This window comes from Xenopus laevis, chromosome 3S (genome assembly GCF_017654675.1).
Source record: "Xenopus laevis strain J_2021 chromosome 3S, Xenopus_laevis_v10.1, whole genome shotgun sequence".
NCBI lineage: Eukaryota > Metazoa > Chordata > Amphibia > Anura > Pipidae > Xenopus > Xenopus laevis.
In genome coordinates, this window is record NC_054376.1 from 33,311,199 (window position 1) to 33,327,993 (window position 16,795).

Genomic DNA, 16,795 nt, shown 5'->3' on the forward strand with positions numbered 1-16,795 from the left:
CCTGCATGGAACCTATAGTTCTGCACAATTTAGTATCATCTGCAAAAATAGAAACAGTACTTTCAATGCCCACCTCCAGGTCATTAATAAACAAGTTGAAAAGCAAGGGACCTAGTACAGAGCCCTGCGGTACTCCACTAACAACACTGGTCCAATTAGAAAATGTTCCATTTACCACCACTCTTTGTAGTCTATCTTTTAGCCAGTTCGCTATCCAGGTACAAATACTATGTTCCAGGCCAACATTCCTTAATTTAACCAGTAACCTTTTGTGTGGCACTGTATCAAATGCTTTAGCAAAGTCTAAGTAAATCACATCCACTGCCATCCCAGAATCGAGGTCTCTACTTACATTCTCGTAAAAAGAAATTAAGTTAGTCTGGCAAGATCTATTACGCATAAAACCATGCTGGCACAAACTCATAGTATTATGATTTGCTATGAAGTCCAGTATCTTATCCTTTATTAACCCTTCGAAAAGCTTTCCTAATACTGACGTCAGACTAACTGGCCTATAGTTTTGAGGCTGAGAACGGGATCCTTTTTTGAATAGAGGCACCACATTAGCAATTCGCCAGTCTCTTGGCACAATACCAGATCTCAATGAATCCTGAAAAATTAAGTAAAGAGGTTTGGCAATCACAGAGCTAAGCTCGCTAATTACCCTGGGATGAATACCATCTGGCCCTGGACCTCTCAACCTTGAAACACCTACCTAACGGAAAGGCCCCTGGCCCTGATGGCCTACCTTATAGTTATTATAAGTTGTACAAACATATTCTGGTACCGTATTTAGTCCCTTTGTTCAATAGCTATCTGCAGGGAACGCCAATACCCACTACCGACCTTACTTCATATCTTACTTTACTCCCTAAAGATGGCAAAGATGCTCAGTTTTGCTCTAATTACCGACCTATTGCTTTGCTTAATTCTGATTTGAAGCTTTTTTCAAAATTACTGGCAAACCGGTTGGCCCCGATCCTCCCTAGAATTATTCATAATGATCAGGTGGGTTTCATACAAGGTCGGCAAGCGGGTGACAACATTCGCAGGACGGTTGACCTTATTGAAATTGCCAATAAATGTAAAGATCAAGTGCTTGTGTTGAGCTTAGATGCCGAGAAGGCGTTTGATCGACTGAGATGGCCTTACCTTTTTTCTCTACTGCGACATCTTAATTTATCCGGCCCCTTTTTGACGGCTCTTACCAGCCTATATAGCTTCCCGACGACTTACTTGAAATTTCCTGGCCAGACTGATAAACCTATTTCGATTAAAAATGGGACCCGACAGGGTTGCCCCCTGTCCCCCCTGCTCTATGCAATCAGCATTGAGCCGTTGGCCAGCTATATTAGAAACAGTCCGGATGTTACGGGAATCTCTGTCAAAAACTGTAACTATAAAATTGCATTATTTGCTGATGATGTATTATTAACGCTGACCAAGCCTGTCATTTCCCTTCCAAATTTGTACACAATATTGGAGAAATATGGGGCGCTCTCGGGCCATAAATTGAATTTGAGTAAAACTGAGGCTTTGCCCTTGAATATCCCACCGGTCGGCTTGAATGCTCTGAAGGCTGATTTTCACTTCAACTGGAAGACGTCTTCCATAACGTACTTAGGTACTCAGATAACCCCCACATTACAATGCTTTATTTAAATATAATTATGCTCCTTTGATACTTCAGACTAAGAAATTGTTGACGAAATGGGCTGGTCACTCCCTATCCTGGTTTGGTAAAATTGCTTCTATTAAGATGAGTATCTTGCCTAAATTCTTGTATTTGTTTGAAACCTTGCCAGTAGCAGTTCCCTCTGGTGTTCTTAAAGAAATTCAGACTATCTGCCACCAATATATATGGAATTACCGTAGACACCGGATATCGCAATCAGTACTGCTTTCGCCCACCGATAGGGGAGGCCTGGGAGTTCCATCTTTTGCCAAATATTATGAGGCCTCGCAGCTGAGGCAACTTTTGGCATGGTCACATTGGGTACCCTATACCACCTGGGGGCAAATCGAAAACCAGTGGCATGATAGAGGGCATTTAAACGCGTTTATCTGGAACCCGACTGGGTCTACCCCATCCCTGCAGGACTTTCTTTCCTCTACAAAGCTAACTTTGCAGATATGGGAAAGGCTTAGATGGAAATTCAAACTCTCCTCCGATCGGCCTCTGGGCACGATATATCTCAATAATGCCTTTTTTCCACCCAGCCGTTCAGTGGACTTTTGTTCTAGATGGTCTGAAACTCGTATACATACTGTCCATGATCTATTGGACTCCAAAACTAAACGGATTCTACCCTTGGCTGATCTCACTAGGAGAGCTCCCCATATTCGTTTGCATCTATTTGAATACTTCCAGGTTAGACATTTTGTTGCCTCGTATGGTACCAGTGCACAACATACCACACTGACCGAATTTGAGAAAGTGGCCAGAGACGGCCTCCCCCAGAAGGGTTTGATATCTAGAATATATAAAATGCTACAGGTGAGCCCGACTCGCCACTCATATGTGCTGAAATGGGACAGTATATTGCCTCAGCCATTGACTGAAGCAGAATGGCTTGCTATTTGGCAAAATGCTAAAAGTATGGTTACATGTGTTAAACAGCGAGAGAATATCTACAAGATATTGATGTTCTGGTACCATACCCCGCAACAACTAAACAAATTTTTCCCTGATCATCCGGATGTTTGCTGGAGGGGATGTGGGGAGGTAGGTTCGCTCCAACATATTTTTTGGTCTTGTCCTATTTTACAACCTTTTTGGGAGGAGGTGGCGAAGCTATTGAGCTTAGTCTTAGGCCAGCCAGTTATGAAGGACATTCCTACTTTTTTACTTGGGAAACCACTCCCCAACATCAGGCGGAATGTTCAGAAATTAGTAAACCACATCCTGACGGCAGCTCGCCAGGCAATTGCAGCGAAATGGAAGATGTTTCAATCACCTACCCTGGCTGAAGTGCTTACTAGAGTGGAATCTAATAGGAATTTCGAGTCTAGGATTGCTTATATCCGGAACACTACGGCACAATTCCTGGAAATATGGTCTTTTTGGGACCTACGGAATATACCTTAAGTGTAGAGTTATTTGTTCATTACTGAATACCAAACCAGGCTGGGGAGCTCTGGTCTGTGACCTCAGCCCTGTTTTGTATGTTTTCTTGCTTGGTCTGCTTTTTCATTTTGGTCATTGTGTTGGCTACCCTATTATACCCCATGTGTAAACTCTGACTGGCAAGTTTATATAACTACTTAAGTATGTATGTATTTCTTATGCCTTTTCGTGCATCTTATTTTATATATTGCTGACCCACTCATTTTCTTTTCCTTTTGTTGTTTTCTTTTTCTTTTCTTTTCTTTGAATGTTTTTTCTTCTTTGTATATTTTTTTTTGACGAAAAATTTCAATAAAACTATTAGTTACAAAAAAAAGAAATGTATAAGGAGGAATCTAATGGTTTCATCTTAGTTTTTATAATGGAGATTATAGTTTTCATATTACTAGAGATGTGCGAATCAATTCGGCAGGCATGGATTTAGGCCAAATTTTCTAATTTTGCCTCCTGTGAATGTTTTAGCAAAACTGCGTCAAAAATTTGCTGGTGAAAAATCCGCCGCAACAAAAAAAATTGTCGCACATCAAAAGTAGCGTGCATTAAAAATTGTCGTGGGTCAACATTATTTGGACACCCATTTACTTTAATGCATTTGGACAAAATTTTGTGTAGAAAAATTGTTGCTCGCATCAAACATTTTCAGATTCGCTTATCACTAAATATTGTGTTGGGATGCCATACTCTGCCATGTTCAGCTACCTGTTTAAAATATTTACTTTCATAATCTTATTCATTATCTCAGCAAATATTTGCTTCAGAAACTCTACAACAGTTTCTTTTATAAACAAACTGCTGTGTAGCTGTGGGGGCAGCCATTCAAAGCTGAAAAAGGAGAAAGGAACAGGATACACAGCAGATAATAGATACGCACTGTAGTATACAATGGGATACTTCAGAAGGAATCTGTTATCTATTGTTCATTCTGTGCTAGAATGCCCCCGTGGGTACAAAGCAGCTGTTTATAGAAACCATAATAGTGGTTCTGAAGCAAAGCCACCAGTTGCACCAGTTACAGGGCAACACTACATTATGTTGTCATTTCTTTGAAACACTTGAGACATTTTTTAAAACATTTAAAAAAAATTCTGTTACTGTTCCTTTAATTAACCCAAAAATGTAATTAGGGACCTTGCTAAAACATGTTTATGACTAGACAAGTAGAAGGGGGTCTAAACCTTGTGAGTGGGTTGAGGGTGGGTGAAGTTTTAATTTCACCTACAGAAACTGTGATTTCTAGCCAATAAAAAAATATTATACAAAAGGAAGATTAATCGATAATTTTAATGAACGTGATAGGGCCTAAGATTGCTCGCTTCAGTTGGGGAGAGACTGATTTATAATCTCTGTAAAGAGCCATGCAATATGACATGGCTATATAAATAATTGTTAATAATAATCACTTTGGATGTTTAATGTACTAATTTACTTTTTGATTAAGTCTATCAAAGATTATTGTTGAAATGTCAACATAATAACATTTTATTTGATTTAGTTAATGCAACAATTAACAAACAGTACATTGTATAATTCCGGTACATGGAAATATAAGGATGATAGACAAACATAAACATTAATGGTTCCTCTGAACCTGCTTCTGCCCGATCCAGCAGACCAGATGCCTCTACTGCTCACCCCCATCCCCAGGGATTACCTTTAGTACTTAGATCTGGTTGAGGGTCCAGGACCTTTAGTGAAGAGGAAGCAATTCCTCTCTTCTTTAGGTTCGTACCTTGCCTCAAAGGCTCTGATCAACAGTCTCCTAATTCCAAGTAAAAGTGATTTATAGACATTCCAAAGTTAAGAATAAGGATGTGCAGTAGCTATGGAACAGTATTTGCGATGGGTCGTTTACAGCCGCATTGCAGAGGAAAGTGCAACCTCAAGTACAATTGCCACTATCTTTGCACAATGTGACGTATTATCCCAGAATTCCAGGATTATTGTGGTTGCAAGTAGTGCTACGCCTGATGCAGTTGTGTCATATCCATCAAAATTAACACAACCATGCCTTCATTCTGGAGAAAATCTGCACACTGTTGTATTATGTGCTTATTGCTGCTGGGTAGGAAGGGACCCCTGGAGCTACTGCCTGGTGAGGAGGTGACATAAGTTCCAGGGTACCCCTATGTTGATAGGTGCAGCAGCACTCAATTTGGAAGGGAAGGTAGGATGGACTAACGGTGCCGAGCACAACTATATGGAAGTACAAAGAGTGCATTTTAATGCAGATACCTTTAACGAAAGTGGTTTAACCTGCAACCACCTGCAGGAGGAATGCGAATGGAGTGAAAGGGGAGGGGAAGCTTGGTTTAATTCTAATAGTCATGTTATTATTTCATATGATTAAATGTATGCCAATATTTCTACTTATCTACAGTATATATGATACTTAGGGGCACATTCACCAAGCTCGAGTGAATGAATAGAGGGAAAAAAAAATCGAATTTTGAGTAGTTTTTTGTGCTCCTCGACTATCGAATTGGTATAAATTCGCCTGAGTAGAATGATTAGAATAGATCGAGCGAAAAAACTCTGCGACTAGTCGCCCATTTGATAGTCTAAGTACTGTCTCTTTTAAAAATCATTCGATTTTTCTAAGTTTTTGATCGAATAAAGGAAGGAATAAAATCATTCGATCGAATATTCGATCGTGCGACTATTCGCCAGCGAGTAAATTCGCCCGAATTCCCTATTTGTTTCTATTCCCCGGATTTCGAGTGATTTAACCCCTCAAAATTCGACCCTTGATACATCTGCCCCTTAGTGATGGTCAAATTTAGCGAAATGCGAAAATTGACGATTCCGGCGACAATTCTGACGCTAGCAACATTTGACGTGCATTAAAGTCAATGGGCACCCGTTTAATTGTTGCCGGCGTCGGAATTGTCATCAGCATCAAAAAAACAGGATTGATGCCAGCGGCGAAACGCGGAAATTCACTGTGAATTTGCACCTGGTGAATAAAGTGTTTAAACTTTAAAGTTTTAGAAGTACAAATGATTCGCCTTCCTAGATAAACAGTGGCAGGAGGTGTTTTAAGGGTTAAGCTTGAAGGACTTCTTTTAATCCGTTTCAATCCCTGCAGTGTAACCCTTTTTCTGTGTTAAGAAATGCCTGTGAGACCTGTTTTAATTTGTAAGTACTAAACATAAAAACTGCTTAAACGATTATGTTTTATTAATGCTCTGTGTTTAATGCATCAAATATTATTCACATTGATGTTTTCTCCATACTAACTAGGCAACAGAAGACGGACCACTCATGCATATTGCTTCTCGTGTAGCTTTTTCTCATGCACCCTGTGTGCTCATTTACAGGTTTGCTGCATGGGTGACAGCTAATCATTCAGAATAACTGGTACTGTCACACTAAGCACAGATTTCAGAATTATTATAAAATGTTACACCTGCTCCTTCATTTCTAACATTTGATCCATAAGTCAAGCCCACATTAATAGCTCTCTCCAATCCAGATGTAATTTTGAAAAAAAGGGGATGGGGAAATATAAATTATAGACATGTAAGGTCTAAAGTGCAATGCACAGGCACAAAGTGCCATTTGTTATGCCCACAACCCAAAATGTATTTACTGCCCGCATACAAAAATAGTTTGCATCCCCTATAAAAGAGCAAAACATTGTGGACCCATTAGTTCAGGCCAAATCATTTCTCCATAGTTCCATTAAAAGTATGAGTGCCCTGCATATCTTAAATCCCAAGTGCATAACCTTATATTTAGTGACACTGAAATCTCATCTTTCAGCTGTCTGAGATGACATTTTCTGGATATATTTGATTGTTCTGCATAGTTTTGTGTCATTGGCAGACACACTGCCTTAAATCCCTTTTTTCAAATCATTAACGAACAGATGAAAACAAACCCAATACAGAACTCTATAATACAACATTATGAACCCAAGCCCAATTGGAAAATGTGCCATTCATACCTGGTCTCTGCACACAATCTTGAGTCTGTTTTCGATAAATATGGGCAGAACTACTATGACCAACAGAACTTAGTTTAGATGGTAAACATGTGCTATTGTATAAAAAGCCTTGGCAAAATCTAAGTAGCCTACATCTACTGCAACACCATAATTCAACTTCCTAGTTACTGCAGTATATCATATGATAGGTACATTTATTTGGCATGATCTGTTATTCAAAAATACAAATTGTTCACTGCTGTATTTATAATGCCATTTTCCAAGACATGATCCCTAAACAAAACTTAGAATAACTTCCTCATTACAGGTGTCAAATTTACCAGTTTATAATTTCCAGGATGAGATTGGTAAACAAAACAAAGAGAAATCGCGAGTGAACAGTCTAACTCACGCTGTAACATTGACCAGCTGCTATTTTTTACAGTGCTCTGGCTAACCTACAATCTGGAGTTGACTAGCAACACTAAGGGGGCCATTTATTTAGCTCGAGTGAAGGAATAGAATAAAAAAAACCTTTAATTTCGAATGTTTTTTTTGGCTACTTCAACCTTTGACTACGACTTCGAATCGAAGGATTCAAACTAAAAATCGTTCGACTATTCGACTAGTCGAAGTACTGTCTCTTTTAAAAAAAACTTCGACCCCCTAGTTCGCCACCTAAAACCTACCGAAGTCAATGTTAGCCTATGGGGAAGGTCCCCATAGGCTTTCTAAGCTTTTTTGGGTCGAAGAAAAATCGTTCGATCGATGGATTAAAATCCTTCGAATCGAACAATTTGAAGGATTTAATCGTTCGATCGAACAATTTTTCGTTCGATCGAATAATTGCGGTAAATCCTTTGACTTTGATTTTCGAAGTCGAAGGATTTCAATTCGTCAGTCGAATATCGAGGATTAATTAACCCTCGATATTCGACCATAAGTAAATTTGCCCCTTAAATTCAGCTTGTATAAAGCTCCCCGTAGACGCGACGATTCTTCTTGCCGAACTACCAAATTTTAGCGAAGTCCGACCAATCCATTCGAAATTATCGTGCGGTTAGTGGGATTCCAACGATCGTACATCTTACGATTTTTCGGCCGACATCTGTCAGGAAATTGATCGGCCCGGTCAAAAAATCTTTGTCGGTCCCAGTGCAATCTATCTATGTTGGAAGGGCCAAGCAGGCAGCTCCCCTTTGTTTTCTTGGCAAATTGGTCTTTTTAATTGATGGTCAATTCGTACGATCGTTCCGAGAAAATCGTGGTCTCACGATGAGGATCAGATCTTTTAAAAATCTCAACATCTATGGCCAACTTAAACCCATTTTGAGGTCATATGTTTGAACCACATTTTGGCCAAAATTCAGTCCTACACTGCCTACGGTGTACTAAATATCATGGTGCATTTAGAAACATGTAAAAATTATATATAGCTGAGTGTTAGAACTGTGTTAACTTTCCCTTTCTTCCAGGCCTTGCCTGTTATTAGTGTTCTGTGCCTGATACACTTAGAACATGGCAGTTACAGTTTCAATGCATGAGTAAAGAAAGATACCAACACTTGGAAGGCAATGTGGGCTCATCACTGTATTTTTCCCTCAACATTTTGGGGGGTGTAGCCCATCATCAGGTAAACTACAGGGGCTAGCCCTTATTAGTAATTGCCTTTTGAGTGCCAGTACCAACTCTGTTTATACATGTAGCACTATATAAATAAAGGTATGGGATCTTTTATCCAGAAACCCATTATCCAGAAAGCTCTGAATTATAGAAACGCTGTCTCCATTTTATCCAGAAATTTTTTTTAAAATGTTTTACTTTTTCCTCTGTAATAATAAAACAGTACCTTGTACTTGATCCTTACTAAAATATAATTAATCCTTATTGGAGGCAAAACCAGCCTATTGGGTTTATTTAATGTGTATATGGTTTTCTAGTAGACTTAAGGTATGGCGATCCAAATTAAGGAAAGATCCATTATCCAGAAAGTGAAAGGTCCCATGCATTCTGGATAACAGGTCTAATACATGTAATGTTATACACAAATACAGTACATTTAGATATGGCAGTATCACAATATAGTTCTGATTAAAAAAGCAAAATAAAACTGAAACATTAAAAATTCCCCAAAAAATGATTTTTTTTTAGATATTTCAGTCCATAATTTACTATGGTTCTGAGAAAAGGGGTACGTTTACCTTTTTATAAAATACTAATTTAGAGTGAAAATGCTGAAGAAAGAAAAGGCTTGGAACACAATTCATTTATATTATCCTTCTGCCCTTTTTTGTGATTTTGGTACATTGTGCTGATTTAAAAAAACACATATATACATTGCAGTCTTTTTTATGTGTAATCCTGTTGTCCTCTGATCCTGGTTAACCAGATAAGTAAAATGATGGGCTGCTTTTCTGCTAACAAATGGCATTGTTTGTAGTTATTGGCGTAGGGAATGTGGGGTGGGAACCTTTCATTATAACAAGTTATGAAATAATAAAGAAGACCCACCATTAGGAAATACATCAAAAGAGATGTACTATTATAAACGCTGTTTTAGGAAATAAAGAAGAGATAGTCAAGGCTATACTTTTATGTCTATTGCCATCATTAACCAGCTGATCTACCCAGCCAACAGAACAAAAACATTTTTTTTGTGATCATTTCCCCATTATGTGTTAAAGGTATTGCAATGTAGAGGCAAAAAGTATCTGTGTTTGTACTGGTGCACTGAAAATTTACTGAATATAATTTTATATTGATAGAGCAGCAGATAGAACTGCAACATGCTTTATATCGGGATGTGTTTTCACTGCATGTTCTCCATGGGTAAATGGGTCTTTATATTTGGATTCTTTTCCCTTTATATCTTGACAAGCAGAATTGAACATCTGTAGGGGGATGCAAAATCCAAAACACCATTAAATATACAGTAACTTTTGTAATAAGTCAGTCTATGACAGAAGTATATATTGGCCTGTTACAGCACTTATTATGGCTTGGCATTGTGTAAGAAGTGTTCAGCAAAACGGCGTGGACGTCTCGTTTTTGTTGCCGGCATCCATTTTTTTGGACGCCGGGGTCCATTTTTTTTTTATGCCAGCGAATTTTTGTGGCCGGCACCGAATTTATTCGCCGGCACCGAATTGAGGGAATTCACCGCAAATTTGCGCCTGCCGAATAAATTCGCCCATCACTACATGTCACCTTATTAATATGTCACCATATTTGATTTTATCATCTATTTCGGCTCAGATTGATTCCTTTTGTGACCCCCATAATCTCTGTAAAATTGTGTCCTCAACAAAACTGATATGGCTCAAGCTCAAAACCAGTTTAGAGGACAGACAATACTCTATTGTTTACTACAGTCTACTTTTTAACAGTGTTAAACCACATTAAAGTTTAAAAACATACACTTTATTTGCAGGTGTGTGTTTGTGAACAAACAATAGTTTTTTAGTGGTACAACACCAAAAGAATGGAGATCTTTTTATTGATCTCACATATTTCAGAGAAAATGTTATCTCATGGTTTATCACGTGAAAACTGACGGACGAGATTCAATTGAAGAGAATGTTACTCCTAATTCAGTTCCAGTTTTTTTCCCATAGACTTCAACAGACTTTTCACATGATGAATTGTGAGATGTTTTTCTGAATTGAGTTGCATCTCAAATTGAATCATAGACCTATGATTAAGGGATTTACTCCCGAAACGCATTAGGTTTCACAGCAGTACCCCAATAAACCTGTTTTAGAAGTGCCGTCTGTCTGTCGAGTCTTGTAAATTTTGGAGCTTTGGCCTTGGGGCTCAGACTGAATGCCATTTAATGTAAGCATTAAAGGAGAGTTGCTTCCTAGACATACTCTAAAGTGGATGGTTAATTAGGAAGATATCTGCCATTAAAACTTATTAGCTGGTTTATATATTTTCCTACTGGTTGAAAAGCTGATACATCAATGTGTAACCTTGTTATGAGTGAAGATAAACCCTGACCAAAGGTAGAACCTTCAAGGTGAGCTTGAAAAAGTCAGACAACCACTGGTGTAAAGTAAGGGTATTAGCAATAATTACAACTCTTCCCCCCCACCATCTACTACATGTATAGTTCACAACTATAATCATAACGTTGCTCATTTTTAAAAACTGGTACTGGACTGTGTTTGTGTTTAGACAAGACCTGTATTCCATCTCTGAGTCTCAGTAATGAGAAAATAGCATTAAAACTGATCTTTCTGGCTTGTTATGGAACGAAATAGACTTTCCATTGTAAGTGGGCAGGAAAAAATGTAATGAGCTTTAGCTTGCTAGTTTGTCTTCGTTAGCATATTTACCTTGGCACTCATAAGTACTTTGTTATCTGCTATAGTGATTCAGTTTGTAAAATGAGAGCCCTAAATATCATGCTCTAGGATCTGGAAATGATCTGTTTGTAAAGTTTTCAAGAATTCAGAGATGCCTGAATTGTTCTCTGTGTAACTAGGAACCAGGACATATATGCCAGATTTAATTTGAAGGATCGTTATACAATGTGGCTGCCTTTGTTCTGCTCAGCAGATTTTACTGATTTTTCAAGATAGGTTTTTAATATGCTTTATTTATTATATTTTCTGCTGCAGCGTAGAAAACAAATGGGCAGAGGGCCCAGCCCCTGAGAGCTTGCAATCTAAACCACAAACCTTTGAATAAAACTAAACATTTTCACAAACAAAATAACAGCCAGAGGAAATGCAATTGTAATCAAGTAAATACCTAGATAGCTTAAAGGGCCATTATATTTTTATGTTCCATGTTACACAATTAAACAAGCCAATAATGTACTTTACAATGAGAATAATGTACTGTATAATGGTAAGGAGAATATCAGCTGGTAGCTCAGTTAGCACATGTATGGGACATATTTCAGTCTGATCAAGCAAAGCTGGAGCACATTTTGGGCTAGGCCCAGAAGATTGCAGATTCTTGGAAGGGGGGAGAAACAGCTGCCCTGCTGTCTTTTCTTCAGGCAGGACGGACTTGCATAAAAATGTTGGTGCTGAAATACAACACTTCCAGGAGCAGGCAGAGCAGTAGTGGAGGAGCAGATTCTTGGCCAGCATTTCTGCAATCATCTAGCCCTAGCCTTAGAAAAAAAATCACATTGTGTGCTCAGCAACAGGTGAATTACAACTTTTGTCAATGCCACATAATATGGAACTGGATCATCTGTTTCTCAACCAATAGAAACTTGCTGGCAAAGAAACTGTTCATGTGACATTAAACTACCCAAAGAACTCTCCACCGATGCATTGTGCCTTTGTACCATTATGTGCCAGAATTGGTTAGTTGTCATAGAGCTAGTGCTCAACGATGTGGTTCTGGGGTTGTTTAAGACCTGAGTAATATCTGCAAGGAATTTGTATGTTCTCCCTATGTGTTCTTCCTATAGGTACTTTCCACACTCCTAAAACCTAATTGGCTCCTGATGACATTAACCCAAGTGTGTGTTGCATTAATGTGATAGGACACTGTAAACTCCATTGGGATAAGGATTAACGAAAATGATGCTTAATCTCAGTTAAGCGGCATTTGGCATTATTGTAAGGAATACTTACCTCAACCGCCGCCGCTCCAGCACTGCTACTGCCACTGCCTCCTGCCTTCCCAAGATGGCGACGCCCAGGGAGTCAGCAGTGACGTGATGCCAGCGTCAGAATGGACGCATCATCGCGATGACAGCATCCTCAGAATGGTCGCAGCATTGTGATGCCAGAATCATGATGTCATCACACTCGTTTGGCGCAAAATGAGGCCTATTTAAGGTGCCAGAACACTACAGTCATTGCCCTGATATAGGTTCTACCTTATGAGTTCCTGGGTGCGCTTTACTGATTATTACTACTGATTCCTGTGTTTAAAAATCCCTAAGAAATATCCCTAAGAGCACCTTGGCATACCATAGTATATTAACAATGTTATTTCATAGTATACATATTTTCAAACTTATGTTCATCATCATCCATTGCGCAATGTGTAATTAAAAATAAATAACACTTCCACTAGGGCTCATTTAGTTTTTATTTTATTGACCAATCTTGGGCAAGTGGCAATGCGTACTATTTTGCTGACTATTATACTGGAATTCTGGGGAAAATGCTGCATTTTTATGCATTTTTTTTGCTGCATTGCTGCAGATTTTCAAGACATTTTTGCACACGTTACTTGCTTTGGCACATGAGCCACAGGCACAGACCTATGTTCCCAGTTTATGTATAGCGCCCAGGTTGATCCATGATTCATCAACTTTGACACTGAGCACTTGTCAGTTATCTGAGAACCTGAAGGTTGTGATTAGGGATCTGTTCTGCACCTTAAATATGTGCTAGCCGACAGAGAAACATGGCAGATTGCTAAGCCTTCAAATGTCTGTTTGCTCAAAATCATAGCATAATAATGCAGTTAAACACGTACACAAACATTCTGTTCAGTGGGTGGATATGCTATTTTTCACCCAAAATCTATCACAGCTGTCAAAAAGATCTGTTATGAAATGGGCTCGTTTAAGCAGAGAAACAGGTAATCATTAGCTCAAACTTCACACCTCCGTTAAGAAGATCTTGTCAGGGCATTGAAGCATTCAGAAGCAGCAGTGAGTATGACATCACACATTCTGTAACTTCTCTCTCAGCATAGATTATTAGGAACCCCAGGAAGTTAATAGTATGCCGATCTTAATGAGGAATGATGAAGAGTTGGGGAGAATTATTCTTATGATTGAACGCTAACCCTGAGGATGCAGCAGATGCCATGATATTAACACCGTGCAGAAAATGATTGTCACCCTCATCTGAGAAATGTTATGTCAGAGTTCTGTATCCAATACCCTGAGAAACTGGCGATGATACATCTTATACAATAAAATGGCATCTACATCTCCCTTCATACCATCCAAAGCCTGTTCTCTGATCCTCTTTAAAGTATCAAAGTGCCAATGCAGAGGAGCACTTGGTGGATGAAACAGATGCTTCAGTGTTAAAGAAGACGTGCAGTATGTATGATTCCATAAGTGCCGCACAGTCAGATCAGGGATATCACCATTAGTAAAGTATGTATGGGGTGCCAGGTAGCTGTTGCACTGGCCTTCAATACATTGGGAATGGATTAGCAGTACAATGCAGGCTATTTACAATGGTAAAATATATCTGCAAAGTATTGGTCTGTGTACTACAATACATCTGTTTTTAACACCATATTAAGGTAATACAACAGCCATTCACTCGGGTTCTCTCTTCATGCCAGCAATGCTATAACAACTAAATGGGTAGTAACTTCATCTTGAAGTTTTTTGTAATATTTATTGATTGCTCCAAATTGCTATAAATCACTTTCAGTGCTACATATGTACTTCCCTTTTCCCTTAAATTGAAGGTGTCCATCACTTGATGTCACTGTTTTTAATGAGCCTCCACTGTCTGTCATTGAGTACGAGGCCAAGAATCAGCTCCTTTTCTTGCCATGCATGAGTGTAGGGAACCGAGTTTCTGGATAAAATTTGCCAGGTCTAGTTTGATATCTTTGTTTGCTTCTTGTGATCCCTAGCAACTTGCTTCATCTCCCTGGGCCTCAGGCTCCCAAGATTTGATTATAATGGGCTGGGGCATACTGTGTCTGAAAATATCACAGTAGTCTGCAAAACTCTGTCTTTTGAAGATGATGTCAGTAAAGCAGGCAAGAGTATAATCAATTTATAACAACAGAACTTTCACTAATAGTGTTTCAGAGATATAAACCACACAGACTGGGCAGACAGCAAAGGCCACCATCATAGGGAAATTTTAAATTAGGGCTTTCAAGCAGCAATGTCTTTAGGAAGGGTAAAAGGGTAGGTCAGTACAAAGCTTACAGTTATACTATAGTTCAGGGGTCCCCAGCCTTTTCCCCCATGAGCCACATTCAAAAGTTGGAGAGCAACACCAGAATGCAAAAAAGTTCCTGGGTGCCAAATATGGCTTCTGGATGCCTATTGGTAACACCTACAGTAGCTGAAATGGCAGCTGTGGTTGGTAGTACACCTGCTTTTTAGGCAACTAAAGCTTGTCTTCAGGCTAGGAATTAAAAAATTTAGCAACATCCAAGGGGTTGGTGAGCAACATGTTGAACAGGAGCCACTGGTTGGGGATCACTGCTCTAGTAAAATGACAAATGGAGGTGATCACATGGTGATCACATGGGCACAGCTGTCATTTTTGGGTTACAACTCTAAAGCTGGGCAAACCCCCTAGGTACATGTTTTCTGCACCAACAATCTTTGATTCTCTTTGTTCCCAATTCTCAAAGACCCTTTCTTTCTTTCTTTCTTTCTTTCTTTCTTTCTTTCTTTCTTTCTTTCTTTCTTTCTTTCTTTCTTTCTTTCTTTCTTTCTTTCTTTCTTTCTTTCTTTCTTTCTTTCTTTCTTTCTTTCTTTCTTTCTTTCTATCCTTATGAACCATTCTGACCCAGACAGCCATTTTCCTGGTCACCTCTGTCACTTTTATATGACAGCTTCAATGAAGATTAAAATATATATATTCAGAGCCTATATAAAAAATTATATTGACTAGAACTATTCTTGGCTGCAACTTATAAGATTTAATAACCTGCCATATTGTTCCACTTTCTCTCTGGTTGTTGTTCAGCAATGGGGAGCCACGATTTAAATATGTAAATACTTTGGCCCCACACTTCATTCTGACAGGATCCCTTCCTCACTAAGTAGAATTGTGGGATTCTGTGTTTCAGGGGAGCAAAGTGAACTCATCAGTAACATTAGCTCTATCTCTGTGATTAAAAAGGTACAGTGGGTGCATATACTCCTCGTGCAGCTCCATTTCTTGTGCAGCAATAAAGAAATATGTGACATGGTGCTAGCAGATAGTCAGGGAAATATGCAGACTGTGCGCATTCACAAGCTGGGATTTTATTGCTAAAGCCTGAGATGCAAATACACAGCCAATTACTAGCTTTAACACTTTCAATAAAAATAACAGCACTCTACTCACTAGGCTTGAGCAAGAACACAAAGCTGCATTGTAAATATTTGTTAAGGGCAACAAGAAACACTACGACAGCCATTTCCCAGTAAATTAAACTGCTTATTTTTTTAGCACTAAATTAATGTTTGGATAGACATGGATTTGGTCAGCTATAGAATGCCCATGCTTCGGAGACTGGCTCCCATAGATGATGCGATAATATCAATGTTTGCTGATATTTCCCCATGGTATCACACTAGGAGCTGCAAATGTTAACAAGTATTAGGAAAATACTATCCGGGATCCCAGCTGGCAGCTCAAATGTTTGTATGATCATAGTTTGCTCAGATACACAATTAAGTGTATACGCAGTGACGGAGCTGCATTTAAATGAAGTAGTAAGAAAATACACTGCAGGTAACCAGTACATGGGAATATTATGTGAGTTGCACCATGGCAGAATGTGTCCTGTATTGTTCTAATCTATGTCAGGAATTTGGCTCACGCTTTCTGAGCAATGGTCTAGGGGAAGTTTCTTCTTGCAGCATCCAAATGGATGTATATATATATATATATATATATATATATATATATATGTATATATATACCAGTGGTGTGAAAAACTATTTGCCCCCTTCCTGATTTCTTATTCTTTTGCATGTTTGTCACACTTAAATGTTCCTGCTCATCAAAAACCGTTAACTATTAGTCATAGATAACATAATTGAACACAAAATGCAGTTTTAAATG